Source organism: Colias philodice, chromosome 3 (genome assembly GCF_061535455.1).
Source record: "Colias philodice isolate Cphi_HAF_F1 chromosome 3, ilColPhil1 Martin Lab GWU primary, whole genome shotgun sequence".
Taxonomy (NCBI): domain Eukaryota; kingdom Metazoa; phylum Arthropoda; class Insecta; order Lepidoptera; family Pieridae; genus Colias; species Colias philodice.
Genome location: NC_143088.1, coordinates 8487324 through 8507210, shown reverse-complemented (window position 1 = coordinate 8507210; position 19887 = coordinate 8487324). Strand labels below are relative to the sequence as shown.

The following is a 19887-nucleotide window of genomic DNA, read 5'->3' as shown; positions in this document are numbered from 1 at the left end:
AAGTAAAATTAGTAGCATCGTAACTTATAAAAACCTGAACCTGTCCTTATAAATTCAAATGGATTATTGTCCTTCTTCTATGTCCTAGCAAAAACTGGAACAAATTCCCTTATCCCTAGTCTATTTATAGCGTTCTAAGATCACATTACCTGAGCGAAGGTGCATTTACCTCTATGAGCATCGTTTTTATTCTATAAAACCTTTATAGTATTGCGTTTTGACTTTAAATAGCTCGCTCATTAGTCGGGAACAGGTCTGGACCGGGTATTTCATCCCGAGGGCTCCGTGCACCCCGCCTGTATTATTTTAACCAGCGACGTCTAGACATGCGCTTTATCCCGGCCCTTCACCTCTATTACATATAACGTACATAGTTTCGCAACTATCTATCGAGAGATATTTACTTAAGTATAATATTATAAGTATAATTTAAAATATATAAGTATTTTCGTTTTACACGTGCTGCCGGTTACGACATTGTGTATTTAAAATTTAGGTAGATACAATTTGTTCTGCCTCCATATATACCTACCTTCTACAATAAAGTCAAACTAGATTAATAGCCTTGTATGCTTATTTAAAAAAAACGAAATTAATTAATACCACTATTAATAGAATATTAATATAAAAGTTCATTACATAATTTATATCCATTACAATTCATGGTATTTACCATTTAGTTAAGGTAGGTCATTAATATCACATACTGCGAATATTAAAAGATATTGATTTCCGAGTAAACACAGCATAAAATGCAGTTCAATGATAGATACCTCAACCGAGGTTCATGACACGGCGCTTTTTTAATTCATCCATAGTTTAATGTCTGAATTTTATTTAATTTCTGTGTAATAATATTACGTAACGTTCTGATGTTTTGGTAGAGTGATATAATGATCGTCGTCGATTTACAGCCATCCAATTGTGCAAAGAATAACAAATCCGCGACTGGCTCACCTTCTTAGCATACTACCTATACTTCCGTGCAACCCAGTTGTACATACAAGAACGTGGAAAATTTTATATAAATCACTCCAGTGCGTGTTTTGTTACGGATTTTTCAGATAACATTACATATTCTTTATTATATAATTAAATGGAAACGAGTATAGAAAATATTATTTTTGATTTAATTATTATAGTATGTACTTAATTTCAATATTAACCTTGTATTGACTAGTTCATGACCTAGCTGGACATATAATTTGTCATCACTACATATTATAAAACAAAGTCGCTTTCTCTGTCCCTATATCCCTTTGTACGCTTAAATCTTTGAAACTACGCAACGGATTTTGGTGCGGTTTTTTTTAATAGATAGAGTGATTCAAGAGGAAGGTTTATATGTATAATAACATCCATCAAATAGTGGAGAACTACTGTTATTTTTGAGGTTTCTAATGTGATGTCGTAAAAAATTACATTTTTTCCGCTTACATTGCAAACGCAGGCTAAACCCTACGAGTTTTACCAAAATAATGTACTAAGTATTATACACATTGAAAAGGTCTACAGAAAAGCCCGCGGTGGTATATGTCTATCTCTTATACTTTTTACGACAAATAATGGCTAATTTTCGAAGCGATTTTAACTAATACAGCATTAATCCTTAACCAATTAAATACCTTGAATACATTGTTCATTTAATATAGATCTATATGGCCCTTCACGTGAATATTTTCGAAGATATTACAGATTTAAAAATTGCGGGACGTAGCGTTTGCGGCGGTACCGGCCGGCCGCCCGGCTATATATTTTATACCCGTGCGAAGCCGGAGCTGGCCGCTGTTTTTATATACAACGTTCACAGTTTTTCTGTAGTGTATTTTGTATCAGCATAGCACCCACAGACATGTATATTTAAGTAGACAACGCAAGTACCGCGATCTGTATGAAAACCAAGCGTGTCATATTTTTTGTACTGACCTTGACGCGTTATGACGTCACGAGCGCTTTTTAGTGATGTTAATTTCATTTTACGCTAAATCGATTAGGCCGCCACTCGCGCGGCGATTCTAGTATCGTCCTATCCCATCGAAGTAAATCGAAAGAAATCAGATCAAACTAGATCTATGTCTAAGAGGTAGTCAAATAAATGAATCGTAATCGATTACTAAATCGATTCAAGACAGAAAAATGATAATTACCATAGACAGAGGGATGATAAAATAAAGTTATAAACCTTTTAATATTCTAACAAGTAAACTAATGTGTTTTAGCTTTTTCTTACATATGCCCATTGAGTTACCATGTACTACGTACTAGAGAGGCCATCGAAAGAAAGTAATGAAACTGTCAATCAATCAATCTTTATGTCCCGTTGCATCGATCCATTTTCCTTTTATGTTCGGGTTACTTGGAAAACTGAAAAAACAAACATAGTCTAAGCAATAAGGAGTTTTCTTAAAAAACTCCCAAGATGACACTTTAACTAATGGCGTCCATGTCATAATATTTATTTTTAGTACCTTTGTATTAAAATACTTAAAAGTTCTAGGTCAAGTCGTATTAAATGACAAAAAAATCTATGCCTTTTTTTCTGAAAAATTGCTCCTTCAAATTATCATTTTTCTGTTCGATTATAAAATCGATTAGAATCGAGAACTGTTGCATCAAATGAACATCACTAACCACAAAATTGGACAGAAAAATGAGAACAGAAAAATGAGAAGACGCTATTCATTGCTTGTTATCATACGACGCGATCTTTACCGTGCCAAATAAAAGCCGCAATGTATTCCGAATCATTTCGTATGATTTGGTATCCGTGTTTGTCACGATCGTTTTCCACAGATATTCTTTATTTGATTTTAAAATAAATAGTGCATATTCTGATTAGAAAATTACTTACCGGTGGAAGGAAACATCTCTGCTAACTCGGCCACTCACAGCTGTGGAGTTTCTACAGTTTATAACGGCGCAATTCGGCATTTTACTTTATTCAGCTTCACGTCTTTCCTTGGCGAACTGCAAGCGCGGACTGAGTGTAGGCCAGCGTCAAGTAAGTTTCATAAACTGAGTTTGGACACGGGAAGTATATACACTCGCTTAGTCTATCTTGATACATGTCTGTGATAGCACCCGTGCGAAGCCGGGGCGGGTCGCTAGTGTTTTTATATACAACGTTCACAGTTTTTCTGTAGTGTATTTAGTATCAGCATTGCACCCGTGCGAAGCCGGGGCGGGTCGCTAGTATTACAATAAATTTAATTTCATTTGTAACCTTTGTAAAATATAATACTTTAATAAACTAGATAATATTCACGTGTTATAATTTTTGTTATACTCTATTATAATATAGTAATCTAAAATATGTTGTGTTAATGATGAATATAATATAGACCTACTCTACAAGGTTTTATATTTGAGTGTTTTCACATAATATGCCCATTTGGAAATATTTGAATTAAATGTTTACCTTTGCAGTTTACAGTTTAAACATATGTTTTCACGTAGGTTCAAGAACATCGTCTGTACAATCAAAATTCAAATTCTTTATTTGGAACATAATAACAAATTGTACATAAACTTAATCCATATGAATAAATATATATTTATGAAAACATTAATGAAAATTGACTCGATGATCTAAGCTGGGTAGGAAAAACAAGCTCTCTATCTGTTCCTTGATAGTAATATTTCTTGTGATTTGAGCTTGTTTTAAAATTGTCTTAAGTCGAATAGTATACACGATCCCAGGGCAGCCAGACCTGATATCTGGAAATTGGCTCATTGACCAAGCTAGCGGGTAAGCGTAGAATGGTAGCACATACTAACACTACCCAATCGTTCACATTTTCTTCCGTTAGAAAATAGTTGAGGTCTGGCGGTCCTGGGATTTTGCTCTAGAAATTTTGACAGAAAACGTATTTTAATATTGTGAAAGAAAATTAATAAGCGCTTCAATAAAGTGTAACACGTTTTAATTTAACCTTCAAACATAAAATATACAATAATCTAAATCGTACCGCATACAACACTACTTTCTTCACACGTCACCGTAATAAGTAAATACGTAGTACATGGAACCGATTCTTGGAAATATCAATTGGTCGCACTTTTGAGAAATACAGAAATCGTTTTATAAACACTGGTACATATCATTTGTTTTGATACATGATTACCATCATTTTACGTCAAGGTGCAAATACGCAATAAGAATTCACATTATAGGAAGTCCACTAAGATCATTGATATAGCCTGTGATACTATGTTAAATGATTATAAATACATATACGAGATTTGTAATTTACAATTCCTAATAGCTTTTTGATCACGTGTCACATGTATGTTTAGCTCTAATCTAACGGTGTGTAAAATAGAATATTCGGCCTTTATATTACCAATTTCAATGTCTGAACCGGCTTCAGTCTATGAATTCATCTTTTTTTAATGAACCGAAACTACAAACCACCATCATTTTAACGCTTAAAACCTGCCAATACTGGCGTCGTTCGCGATTCTAAATTCTTATTATAGGTACTTAAAATAATCATTAATTTATTTCTTATCAAGTTACAAAACATGTTTTCTAAGAGATATTTAAATTTAATTAGAGGCTATTTAGCCAATATGCGTGTTATATGCTAATAAATTCAATCAAAATTATATTTATAAACAATGACCATAAATTATTTTAAGTGAATTACGCATCTCCAGAATTGATTTAAACTATTAATACGCACATATTGATTTTTAGTGTCAAATATTTTTCATCATTAGCAGGCTAACCTTGTCCAAGAACCAAATGTAATTATTTACATAACCAAGGGATTCCAAGAAAAAGGAATTCGTGAAGTCGTCAATCAGTACATTTTATCATAAAATATACTCTAAGGTCAAAATGTTACGCATTTGATATATATGTTATAAGTAGACATAATAAGCAAAAAACTGTAAATTTTCAGCTTGCTTATTTTGCACAAATAATATATTTATTATTTAATACAGAAATAATTATGATCCTTCTAATCAACTTTAATAGGATAATCTAATTTTAATTATATTAGCCACGCGCCGCGCATTATACACGTATGTTTCATTTGACGCAATTTTAATCTATGGTCGTTATTTTCACATTATTAAAACCACACTCATTCAAATACCATTAATAAACTCAATTAACCCATTGACCACCGTAAGCCCCGATCGGGCCACGACACAATAGATTATCTATTGTGTCTGTGATTCCGAGGACTGATGGATTAATCCCTCTTCAAAGAATCAGAATATCTGCTATCAATGAGTAATATAAAATAAGATTACCTATAATGTGTTCTATAAAACAATTAATTGAAAAATCCCATAGGTATTTTATGAATGACATTAGTAAATCTGATGAAATTAACTCGTGTTTAACATACTTCAGAGATAAGTTTAATTGCATTTAATTAACAATAGATTTCGTTTTCAGTTTTTTACATCATTTATTTTAATTGAGTAGTCTTGACCAAAATTTTGTTAAGTTTGTTCGTTACCAGATTTGGTTGGTACCTATTAAGTTTCAGAGTCCCCTGGTGCATTTTGATACATACCTATCTAAAAATGAATTCAATAAAGAGCACGATAAATAACTAGGTGCTGCTTCTCTGATGTCTAATGCATTTAGGTACCCAAATCCAAAAAACCAAAATTATGAATATCTCTATAAATAAAAAGTAAAATATGAAAATAGAGACTTTAAATTAGCATAACCCAAAAAGGAAGAATATTGATGCGATATAACGAACAACTCCTAAAAATCTTGTACGGACTCCCAGCGAAACCTTTCAAATTGCGCACCCAAAAAGAAAAGAAATGCATTGATTACATGTATCATGCGTTCCACAAAACCTTGTACTCCCAGCAAATGGGGCAACAAAAGGCCCGCTATCCTCTAATTCATCCGTTCCGGGTAATTGCGATTACATACCATCTCATTGGTTAATGTGTGACGACGGTAAGGCACATCGATGACTGTCTCGTCGACACAGGAACCGGACAGTCATTAACCAATTCAATGATAGAACTTTGGACTCATTCCACTGTAATGCTTATTAATATTGCGTATTAAAAAACATACTAGCATTGTTTGTTGTGCGTTCTTAGTCACACATAGTCGGATTAGTTACTGCCTTATTCCTCTCTCTTAATCTAGTTCTGGTTAAGAAAGCACAAGATGACTTCGAGGCTTTTCAACCAATTGGCATGATTATTGTTGTATTTGATAGGAAATTATTGTAATTTTGCCATTTTAGAATCTGGCTTGGTACCCCCCTCTCCAGGAACGTCAGTTTTTTGTAGTAAAGATTATATTTTGTAGTAACGTTGTTTTCTGATAATAAATTAATTATAGCATAAAAAACTGTTCTGTAAATACGTGCACAAAATCCTAGACATTCATTAGTACGCAGAAGCGGAATAACACCACTAGCACTTCTACAATTTGTTTAGACCAAGTGCAATTGAAGTCACATGTTGAGTCCAATTTCACATCCAACAATAAAATTACAAGTATGACACACATATCTTTTGCTTGACGTGTTTGAATTAAGTCATTTCTTAATTTCCCACGTTTAGTTTAGCAATAATTATTGTTTGGTTAGGTGATCAATAGGTATTCTACACTCGTTTACCATGAATTCAAAATATTTTTAATGGAATAAAATGAATTGCATCATTTTTGTAATTGTATAAATTTTTGTATAATCAAGTGTTTAATTTTCTTCCCAATCGAAGTCGACTGTAATTATGTTTTGTTAATAATATTCGTGAAATGAACAGTGCAAAGATGAGTGAAGGACGGTAGGCAGGTAAACGTTTTTGTACCTACCTAAAATGTCTGGAATTAAAAAGAAAAGAATAAGTAACATTTGCGTTCAAAGATCCTAGATAAAATCATCTGCGTATACATTCTTTTAAAGGTCAATTTTTTAATTACATAATATGGGGTTTTTTAATATCAAGCCTTTAATGTAAACAAAACAAAACTTTTATCACCTTATTACCTATAGATGCAAGCAGCTAACCCCTGAACTATTACAATATTCAAGAAAATCAATCATCATAATTTCACATAAATGAGCAATTAAATTGACTAGTTTCTAGTCAGACGACGCTTATTTCACAACTAATCGCCTAGAAAGAAGCAACAACAAATCCGCATTAGTATCGATTTAGTTATTATGTAAAGTTGTTTATTTAAATAATCCAAAAACGAAAGTTTATTTCTTGCGGATCCTAAAATGTTGAATTTCGTTAAGTCTACGTCATTTCCTTTACCCCTAGTTACAAACTTGTGCAGAAGAGAATTAATACTTTGAAATTGTAATAATTTATGTATTTTAACCAGTGACGTATATGAATAGGAGTATTAAGATCAATTTAGTTTCAGACTCTTGGAAAAATAAATTCGTTAACTCTTAAGACGCTTGATCACTGCTACAGATAGTAAACCACGTAGTAGTAATGACGCCATGTGACTGTAGCATTTATTCTGGACAACCTTTAGGTCATCAAAGGACTCTTGTATACCTAACAGTTAGTATCGGGTTCTTTCCATTATCAAGCAGGGAAAAATAGGTTTGACCTATATTTACTCTTGAAGTCTCGTGTCATTTGACAAGTTCATATGTGTAATCAATACTATAGTAATATAATTTATCTGGTGGGGCTTTTTCCGTTATGCGGCTCCGAACACGCGGGGCTCGTCCACGACACAAAGGCCTAGAATCTGCGCGAATGGGAAGTACTAATCAAGGCGACGAGCGACTTGTTAACGCTTTACATTATGTACGAGTATGTATACATAATACAAGTACCGAGCTTAGTCATAACGCACGTAGCGAGTTGTGTTGACAAGCGTCCAATACGGAGAATGTACGTTTAAAAACAATCAAATTAGCCAATTATTGTTGCAAAATATTCAAATTCATTCAGTATTAAATACATTTTAATTTTCCGTTAAACATTTTCTGCTTGCCGATGCTGATGCGATTCACTTTTATATTTGACAGACTTCCAATAAAATTCACAGATTTTTCAGAGCCTTCCTACTTGCAATTTAAACAAATTACGTTTGTTGAAACTTATAATTTTTTCCTGAATTTGTAGTAAGCCATTTTCATGTTCTAGATTTAGAGACATTTATTTTCATGTTCTATATTTGAAAACCTGAAAGCCAACACGAAAGCCGTAACAGTATGCATTTATGCATTCTTGCTTTCACAAATATTACACTATGCGGAGACACGCTTTATTTAAATGGACTACTATAATTATTTTAATTAAAGTAACAATATTAATTAATATTAATTTTAGTATGTACCTACATATTTTTGAAGTATATAATATGCAATATTTAGTTTATATAAATATGTGTGTAAATGTGTCTATTTTACATTATTTGCAATGTATTGTTATATGTAATTGTAATTATAGTCATTTATTTTGCGCTATCCCACGACCTTCTTACATTTCCTTTCCTACCAGGTTGCCTGGTAGAGATTGCTGTTCAGCAATAAGGCCGCCTTTTGTACAAATGATGCCTTTGTAATTTTGTTCTTTTTTTTCTGCTTTGTCCTTTCATGTTTGTACAATGAAGTATTATAAATAAATAAATAAATAAATATTAAGTTGCACGTCGGTTCTCCGGTCAGTTGACGCGGTGTTCCATGTATTCATGCATACTTCCATCGCTATGTCATGATTAACGCTTTGCGTCGCCACATTAATATACAACATGCCTGCCCAAGAACCCGTCACTTGACGCAGGTGAAACCTTTACATAACATCATGTAGATAAACATTGAATTTTAAGTGGTTCACGGCGACAGTGAACTTAGATTTTACAACGCAACAAAGTGAAATTTTTATCTAATAACGCATATGTAGAGTCGAAATATACAAATTTAGACGATATTAGCTTTAAGATTAATGATTAGAAGAAAAAAATTTCATTTACATGGACTGAACGTGTTTAAGATAGATTATGCAAATATTCGCGAGTGTTAAATTCTTTGTCAGAGAGGAATTCGATCATCAATACTTTCAAAGACCATCCGTTTAGCTGTGGGTGATGAATGATAAGAATGCATGACTTTAACTTGCAATGCTGGAATTAATTATAATTTGTATATTGTATAAAGAAATGAATCTTTTATTATATATTCTTGGTATAAATAATTTTTATTGTATTATCCTTATAATTGAAATAACTGATTAAAATTATGACCATTAAAGGTGTTATACAAGTGTACCTACGTTTATTAATAATGTACGTGTGTAATGCGAATGAACACTTATTCCATCGTGATACGTGATTATCACACAAGCAATAGGCTTGCAATAGGCATGACTCATACAGAGCTGTATACTAAATTGGTAATTATGTAAATAAAAGCCTTTTAGCATTCAATTCACTACTTTGTCCACTGAACTTCTAATTATTGGCCGTCGTCGGTATTAACCAGAATTATAGTGACCCCAGTACTGGCTGAAATTGCAGTCGGCGGTTAATTCCTGGAGCATAATATTACAATAGAAAATGTTCTGCTTTCAATTATTTTTATGAATTCTTCAAATAATACCTTCTATATAAAATAAAGATAGATAGTGTATTTAAATATAACGTAATATGTGTAATAGAATATTTTATTTAGTTTTCCTTTTTCGTATTGCCTTGTTTTTGCTCACCCACTTTTTGCTTTTGTGTTTTTCCTATATTTTAAGGGTTGCCTGGCAGAGATCGCTGCCTAGCGATAAGGCCGCCTTTTGCTTGTTCTATATTATGTGCTTTTGCATTTGTATTTATTTATAAGCAATAAAGAATTTTCATTTCATTTCATTTCATTTCATAAAGTCTAAGATATTGTAACCCTGCCATTATTTTTATAGCAATTTAATAGTCTACATTGTATGTGGGATACACATACATTTTTCATCCCAATTTTAAAGACTACGTCATTGTTTGGTAATTTGAATTTGAGAATCAAACAATAAAGGGGATTTATTTACGATAAATTAATTGAAGGAAATTATTAGGTATGTAAATACAATGTAAATACAAATTAACGTATAGTTTTTATAACATCTTCGGCGTCTACGTGGAGCACCATTTTTAACCGACTTCAAAAAAAGGAGGAGGTTATCAATTCGGCCGGTATGTTTTTTTTTTTTTTTTTTTTATGTATGTACACCGATTACTCCGAGGTTTCTGAACCGATTTACGTGATTCTTTTTTTGTTCGATGCGGGATGGTGTCGAATTGGTCCCATAAAATTTTTATTCGGATAGGCCCAGTAGTTTTTATTTTATGAGCATTTTTGTCTGAATTTGTAAATGTTGCAAGTGCAAGTTTGAAGTCGGTTGTTTTTAACGCAGTTATTGACTTGTTTTTAATATTGAAAAATAAAAATGAAGTGCAAAATGTAGGTAGTCATTATTTCCGTAACTTTGTTGAAAATTCGAACTTGATTTAATGATTCTGAGGCGTGCTGACCATGGTTTGGTTTGGAATCAAGGGCTTTGCTATTTCAACAACCAATGTTTGATAAATTATTATAATGTGTAAATCCCTCAAGGATGCATTAAGTTAACACGATGAGTTAACACAATATGGTAGGCATTAAAACATATAGAAAAAATGTTAAAACTAATGAAAAGATTTGATACAAAGTAAAAATGTAAAAAATAACCAGATCATTGCAAAGACAATCTAATTGATAAAACTATATCAAGAATGTAAAATTAACATCATCTATTAGCATACGTATAAAAATACAGCCAAAACAACAATTATTGGAAACACTGTTTTCAGAAATCGCACACTCAAAATATTTCAAAACAGCGAAGAAACCCATTGTCACAATAACGTAAATATATAAAGTACTCATAGTAAGTACATAGTAAGTACTCTGATAGTCATCTGACACGGTGTATTGACCTTCGCTGCAAACAAGTCCATGTGACTACATCCTTATTTACGTAGTAAAATCGATATGAGGTCAAACAAATATGAAAAAAGCTCGCGACTTTTTAAAACCCAGGTTCATGACCAACTTTCTTTAACTTTAAAAAATAAAGACAGATGAATATTATTCATTTAACCTCCTGTTCTACTTTTCTGTCTCTTCTCAAGTACCTACTTGTACTTTATTGCACGCCTCATAAGCGAAGCGTTGAGGTGGGTACTACTGTCACTTCGCGCAAAACATCTGATTTTTCAAACTTAAAATGTCTTCATGTATCATACATTGCACTTGTAAGATAATACATACACACACATATTAAGAAAAAACACTATTTTTAACGTTCATGATATTTTTGATGTCATTTTTGTTATTTAAACTAGTTAAAAAACAGTTTAAAAAAGTTCTGTCTTGGACGTCCGTGTGTCTGTATGTGCGGATCCTTTTTCTTGTTAACACGATAGCGACCGAAATACTTTACTAATCGAGTCTTTTTTTTTCTCTTACGCTTGAGTATGCTCAGGAATAGAACCCTTTCATTTTTCAGGGTCTGATTCGATGTGGTTTAATTGTTATTAAATAAACAAAAATAATAATTAATAAATATTTATTAAAAAAAAATTATGAGGCGTGCACTTTTGGATTTTCCAAATTATTTTTCTGACTATTCTCTACTAAGAAATCTATCGATCTATCTGATATTTTAGCAAAGACCAACGTATTTCTTAATTGCCTATATACTTTTTGCAACCAATATAGTACCTAGTTTATGCTTCTCAAATCATGAATTGTAAAAGTAACCTTTGTCTTTTAAATGCCTGTCCTTCATTACGAACTATCCTTTATTAAAAAAAATCAATAATGTCAGCTTTAACGAACTTGTTTTATGTTGTATAAAATGTGGAATACATACAGAAGTCCAATATATTAAAGGACAGAATGTCGAAAAACTGGAATCTCAAATATTTTATGATGATTAGGGTTCGTGTCGAATAAAAATTTTAGCTACGTAGTAATTCGACACCAGACATCGTGGTCGTCTTTTTGACCTTAAAAAAAGTATTATTATATATATGTCGTGGTCATATCGTAGATTTGATCATTTCATGATATGAGTGGCCATTTCACGAAATGGTCGCATTTCATGAAATGGCCAACATGGTTTGATCAGATCGTTAAATCGTCAACGTTTCACGATATGGTCATCCACATTTGGCCAGATCGTATAAAATATATATAAAGTTCATAAAACATTAAAAAATTCTGAATATTTTTAGAACTTGTTTATTGTCATATAAGTTAGTGCCACGGCAGTGGCCGGCGAATGCCAGAAGCGAATGGTTTTTGCAATAGAAAACATTTAGGTTAGGTTAGGTTAGACTTTAATAAAGAACGCACGAGCTGAGCGAGCAAAGCGAGCGTGCCGCGGTAGCGGCCGGCGAGTGCCAGAAGCGAATCGCTTTTTAAAAAAAGGAACAATTATAATAACATAGGATATATACATATATTTATGTAAAGGATTTTAGACGCATTTTTTCCTCAATATAAGATATCCGCATTTTCCATAGTACTCGAACCTCTTCATCGTAAATTATTTGCTATGACTTTCTTCATATTGTAATAAAACGAACTATGAAGTTTTAAATTGCGAATAATTAAATTTTTGCCAGCGGCCGCCATCTTATCACATAAACACAGCGCTTGCAGCGCCTCTACCAATAATTAATGTAACTATTTTACGATATGATCAAATAATTTTGATCATTTCATGAAAAAACCGCGCGTTTAGTTGGCCATATCGAGAAACGATTTCTTATCATTGATCTGCCCAAACCACATCATGATGTGGCCAATAGACATTCGAGCATTTCATGAAATGCGACCATTTCACGAAATGATCGATCATATCATGAAATGAGCAAATCTACGATATGGCCACGACATATACATTTGATCGTTTTTACAAAGAACATAAAATAGTACTCATTAAGTGTCTGTAAGCAATCAGTCGGGCAAACAGCAGAGCTTGCAAAGTAAACATAAGGTATTCAGGTCAGACAGTTGTTGTCACGTGCAGGTGCATCAGACTAGAGTCATCTCGTGTAAGTCTGCGGTTATAAATACAATTGCATAATAATCTTTAAATTGTAACGATTCAATTTGGCAGAAGATAAGAGAAAATATTACGGTATATTTTTTGTTCATGACCGAAAATTGTATCGAATTTATTTGAACTAACTTTGAATTTTCTTTACACGATAAGGCGTATGTAAGATAATTGGAAAAGCCATTATTATTTTCCGGCTAACTCTTGCAGTGGATAAGACCTTCAATCCTTTTAGCAAACCACATTCCTTTATTTGTACTAAAATCTCAATCAGTTATAAAAAAATATTATGAATAGTTGACAAGAGACCTTTCTAATAAAACTTTGCCAGGATATTTTCGTGTACATGTGAATGCACTATAATTAGGTATAATACCTATCGCATGTACCATAACTAAGTTTGCACACATAATAAATAAAAGAACATTGAACAAGTTTAGTTTACCTTGATTCTTGGAACGGATTATATTAAAATAGGTACCTGGAATATCACTTAGCTCTGTGTATTATTTTTTTCATTGAGGTAATATGAATATTGATGTTTGGGCATTTCTGTAGAATTTGCTTTATGCAATATTATGACGCAATTTGTTATGTTTATTGACACTATTAACATTCGCATGTAACTGATACACCTTCATAGAAAAATAAATATTAGTAACATAATGTTTTAAAGGAAGTAATCTTAATCAAACAAGAGCTTCATAAGAAATAATGAAAAGGAAAGGATTAACCATTATCCATCGATTAGCAATTATAAAATCACGCAATTAGAATACTTTAATTATATCAAATAAAGCCAATTATTAGGAAAACCATGTTATTACAAACGGTATACTTTGATTGTATCAAGGCCAAATTAAACATAATTAATAATGTCATGCAGCTTGAAATAGCTGACAAATCTATTTATTTCGTTACCTTATTAATTAAATACTAAGTGCTTGGCCGAGATTAAGACGAAGGTGTTTTTGAAGCGTTATTTTAATAAAATGTCATCCCAATTATCTTTTTATTATAATTATATGCAAAAAATTAATATTTACTCTATAAAACACCAGCAGAATCAAATTTGACACTTTTAAATGTGAACAAAAAATTCTTATCAAAACGTCCTTTATTGCGCAACGTACCTAATAATCGAAGAGACAGTTGTTCATTCAAAAAAAACTACCTAACAGAACAATTCGAGTGAATAATATTAAAAAACGTCCTATTCAAAACCAGTATTTTTAACCGACGACAGACGTCATTATGTATTTGCTGCGTTTTAAAATCAATAGCCTTGTTGAGGTGTTTAACTTTTAGCGTTGTTTCTAACAACATTTATTTCGCCAAATAAATAATTAAATATTTGCATATTTTGGGTTAGAATTATTAGTAAAGACTAAGACGCGTTCTTCAATACCAAATTATATTTATTTTTCCATTATTTGTACAGATGCGATGTGCCAATATATTGTTGTTACCGACATGTATCAATATATTATATGTAATTTAGTATTGAAAAAAATGTTGTGTGGTTTTATGAAACCACGGTAAAAGTGAAACTGTTCGAACGGTTCCGAACACTGCTTTGTGTAGCGCATGTCGCGTGACGGTCGGCTGCCGAGTAGGTATACCTACTCGGTAGCCGCGATACGTACGCGACATGCGCTACGCAGACCAAAAAGTTTGAGACGATGTAATAAAAGTTTCACTTTAAAAATCATATTGACTACAACTTTTTAGTAGATATGTACCTACATATGAGATTTTTTTTCAAATTTTTCATAAAATTTTCGTAGTACTACTTAGGTACAAATTATGCAAAAAATTTAGTTTAATATCCTTCAAATTTTCTGATATTTTAAAACAAAAGTAAAATAATATCACTAAATATTAATTTAATCGTTACATACAGTCAAGAACAAAGTAGAAAATAAAGAAATAAAATGATAAAAAGCTTTAGAAGATGAGACCGCTTATTATCGTATCGTAACATAAAAACGTTCAGTGCGCTACGGAATACAAAAGCTTACATAATTATTGTTCCTGACAATAATATAAATCTGAATTTAAAGCTCAATATAATATAAACACTTTGCGGCAAATGAACCCATATTATTGTAGCACAAATGGTGATCACATGACCCGCGGCTTACCTCGCCGCGTGACTACCTGTCGAAATATGCAATCATTAGTAGGTATGTTTGCTAATTCGAACGAGGAATCTGAGCATGCAGGTATAATATTACAAAACAAAACAATTCCCGATAACATCTACGAATGAGTAATATTTTTGTGTTTATTTTACCTATGTAAGCTTTTAGGCTCTACATTTTATATGATGTTAGTATCATTTTCAAAAAAAATAATAAAATAGTTCAATGTAATCGTGAAAATCTTGTCTATGTCTGTACACAAGGAGTTCACGTGTAATAAGACATAAATTTAATGATATATAAAAAATAGCACAAAAATGCACTTCAATGAAGTTCGTAGCACATGTTTAACACGAGTCAATTCTGCAATTAAACTGTTAGAATACCATTCCGCTATGTAATGTTAGCAAAGATCAAACTTTACCCATATAAGAGCGTCAACACAATCGTCTATTTACTTTCTTCGTGTTAATATGGATTTGCCGCTGACATAAGTGTGCCGCTTGGGAATGTACAACTTACTTACAACTTGGGAATGTACAGATAATACCGGTTATCGCTTTTATTCATCAGTTACTAGATGCGCTTTCACTAACACTTTATTTACATATTATTTTACGACTAGATTTAAACAAGAATGTTTTGGAATTTGTATCATTAATCATTGAGTTGTTTTCATGTGAAAACGCAACTTACTTAACCTTTAATCGATATTTACGAAATGGAAAGCATATCTACAAATTATAAACGTATGAATTAACCGGTATAAGTTGCCGGCATATTAAATAGGTACTTGTTAACCTAGAACGTCATTGAAACCAAAATTAATTGTGTATGTAAATATTATTGTTTATTTGAAATTCAAATCTAGGCTATGTCAACAGATTTTATTTTATCCTTTTGTCCGGGATTTTCCAGAGTCGTCCTTGCATCTCTCGGAAAGCCAAAACAAGCCAAAAGTGTTTTTATTATTTATAAATAATTATGCATGTTTTCGTTAAATTATTATTCGATAATTAACAAGTATATAATAATATTATCTATTTAAATTATTTTTCGTATGAATTTAAATGCAATGAAGCAAAAAAAATATAACAATTTCTAAATAACTATATACATATTAATTTTTACGTATAATTTTCCTTATCTATAATTAATATTTCGTTGAAACAATCTTCACGTTATTTGTTTAGGTACGTAATATTTAAATCTAACAGTTGATTGATCACACGTGGGGCAATTACAGAAAAATGGTCATAAATTGTTCATGATCTTATGAAATCAAGGAAAAGCTATAATAATGCATGTGCAACTGCGTCAGTCAGGAATGAAAATTAGGTAGGTATATCATGATACTTGGATTAATAATTGTTGACATTAAATATACCTACAGACGTAGAAACAAATTGTAGGTTATTACAATTTACTTGTATTTTTGTACTACATCAAAGTAAATATTTAATATTTAGACTGAACAAGCCTCGTTCACTTGTAGGCAAAAAACCGAGGCCAATCATGAATGAGTCGTGACATCGTAACCTGCTAAAAGCTTAACATGGTTTTATTTTTTTAGTCGTCCTCGCTGTATTTGTTAAAGAATAAAATACTTGCGAGTTCGGATTCAAAATTAAATGCAAAAGTAATTACATTTCATATCCCGACTGAAGATGTCCCGTTAGTAAACTCGATGTAAAACAAGTTCAGGGTGAGAGGATACGTTATCGCCCTACCTAAATAATCCGATCCAAGCCCGTTATAGGTACAGTTTTTAAAGGCTCGACATACAAACCGAATTATGCTTCATTAATTAATTACAAGGAACATCAGGACATTCATTGGGAAGATAACGAGAATATTAATTTAAAAATTCAATTTATTATTTTCCTCGATGTATTTTATCCTAACATTCATTTTTGGTATAAAGATTTCTGCTTATGTTAATAATAAATATTGTTGTAAGATTATTTTATTCACATTGTAGAAAAACTAACAAGGAGCTTTGTGCTACTGTTGGTTTACCTCAATATTCGTAGACGGCATCTACGCTAAAACTATTATTCGCAAATACAATCAAGTTACCTATACCCAGTTAGAAGCTTTGCGTATTTTAATGGACATACCTATTACCTACCTATTACCTATTATAATTCTAATGATTACATAATATAATAATTATAAATATTAATATTAATGAAAAATAAATTCCTGTCAATATTTATAATAGGTGAAAGTGATAAATTGCCTCGTCCTCTGAATATATATATATTGTAGTGTATAATTAAACAGTACTTTTTAGGGTTCCGTAGCCAAAATGGCAAAAACGGAACCCTTATAGTTTCGTCATGTCCGTCTGTCCGTCTGTCCGTCTGTCCGTCTGTCACAGCCGATTTACTCGGAAACTATAAGTACTACAGTGATGAAATTTGATGGGAATATGTGTTGTATGAACCGCTACAAAAATATGACACTAAATAGTAAAAAAAAGAATTGGGGGTGGGGCCCCCCATACATGTAACTGAGGGATGAAATTTTTTTTTTCGATGTACATACCCGTGTGGGGTATCAATGGAAAGGTCTTTTAAAATGATATAAAGTTTTCTAAAAAACATTTTTCTTAAAGTGAACGGTTTTTGAGATATCAGCTCTCAAAGTCGTAAAAAGTATGTCCCCCCCCCTCTATTTTTATAACTACGGGGTATAAAATTCTAAAAAAAATAGAGGTGATGCATGCTAATTAACTCTTTCAACGATTTTTGGTTTGATCAAAGTATCTCTTATAGTTTTTGAGATAGGTTGATTTAACTGTAATTTATTATATTTGCTGCTACGGAACCCTTTGTGCGCGAGCCCGACTCGCACTTGGCCGGTTTTATTTTTTCTAGTTTTAATCTTAGGTTAATATTCCGCTTTATACATAAGATAGCAGTCTTAGTAAAATAACGAAGTAGGTAGTGCTCCAATTCGAGCTTATAAATTCATCGAAACCGCAATGCGCAATACGAATTCTCACAATACATAAATAATTACATATAAGATTAATAAACATTATGCAGGAATTACATTGATCCAAGATGTGTGATAGATTGATTGCGTTAATTCAAATATTATACAATTAGCCGTACAAATAAAAACTTGCTTATTCAAACCTTATGCAATGCATAGATATGATAAGAATAAAAATTATTAAAAAAACAAAATACCCGACTGCACACTAAAAAAAGAGTGATTGAAATGAATCTAATGATACCGCATACATATTTTTTTAAAGGGAAATTTAGAAAAAATATTATTATGTCTTTATCCCGTGGGACTTTTAGGATAAAATGTATCCTATGACACTCCCGTAATCAAGACAAATCTAACGATACCTCATACATCAAAATCCATCAAGCCGTTTAGGCTACAGGTGGTCACAAAGGAAAAGACATACATACATACTTACATACACTCGAAAAACATTACCCTCCTTCTTTGGCAGTCGGGTAAATAAAGAATAAGGATGTCATAATTTCTTACAAATAAATTTGGAATAACGTCGATGTATCTATGCTCACGCTATGCAATAGGCGCGAAGCGGCAACGTCGCAATTCATTCACAAAATTATGAAAAACATTGAAATTGTCTACGGTTAAGCCTTGGTGCTGTCATTTTGCTGACGCTCGTTTGACTTCGTCGAATTTGTTGTGAAGTTTCATCATACGATGTTCTGTTTATTTATTTTTTAAATATTTATTGGAAATAATTTAAATATATCATTAAATATGCAAGCAAATGATAACTAACGCTATCCAATATCTGGAGAACAGAAGATAAACCCACTTTGAGATAGAGAGTTGCCAAATAACTGGTACTCAAAACATACAACTCCAGGCTTAGAAGATTTATATTTTCAACGAAAGTGTATATTATTGTGATAAGTTTAGAAATAAGTTTTATGTATGTATGGTTTGGCGCATGTTGTAAATAAATAAATCATTATAAATATCAAAAGGGTTTTTCATAATTTCGTATATTTTGACATTTCATACAAAATTTTCCATTTCAATAGGTACGTAATGAAATTATTAATTTGCTCAACTTTTCCTACTTCTCGTATTACTCTCATTGCTATTATCTCAAATTTAGATTGAAAATTGCTTCTAAAACTTGTAAAACACAGCACAATGTACTAAAAGATATGTTATAACTCGGTTATGTCAGACTTATACTAGGGTGGTAGCCGTAATAAGGACGGAATAGCATTAGTATGAATACTTATTACGAAGTTATACTAGGTTACATTTATTTCGTGTTTATTTGTATGATTTTTCCTTATTCTTAGTTTATTCTTTGCATAAAATGTTATAACTCGTTTATTTGTACGGCTGAATATGTTTAATTGTATATGAATACTTTAATTAACCATAAATACATAATGTATTATTTATGTACCCATTTGTTCTAATTTTTAAATAATCCAACTTTTTAAATAATTTATTAGATACTCTTTTTTGAAACCACTTTTATGAGTTAAAATAAATATATATTTATACCTTTTACTTTAGGTAGATTATAAGGAAACGTATTTCCTAATCTATTAATTGTTTTTTGTTTTTTAAATATACTTTTGCTACCTATTAAGAGTTAAATAATAATTTTAAAGAATGACACACGTCAGTGGGTTAAGGTCGATAAGATGCAATCAGCTTT

At 31.7% G+C, this 19887-nt stretch overlaps 1 protein-coding gene across 2 annotated transcripts in view; it reads left to right on the top strand.

The window, feature by feature from the left end:
- The window catches only part of LOC149489851 (ATP-binding cassette sub-family C member 4-like), a 36611-nt gene that overhangs the window by 2683 nt on the left and 14041 nt on the right, over positions 1-19887 (top strand). The gene's annotated exons all lie outside the window — the stretch shown is intronic.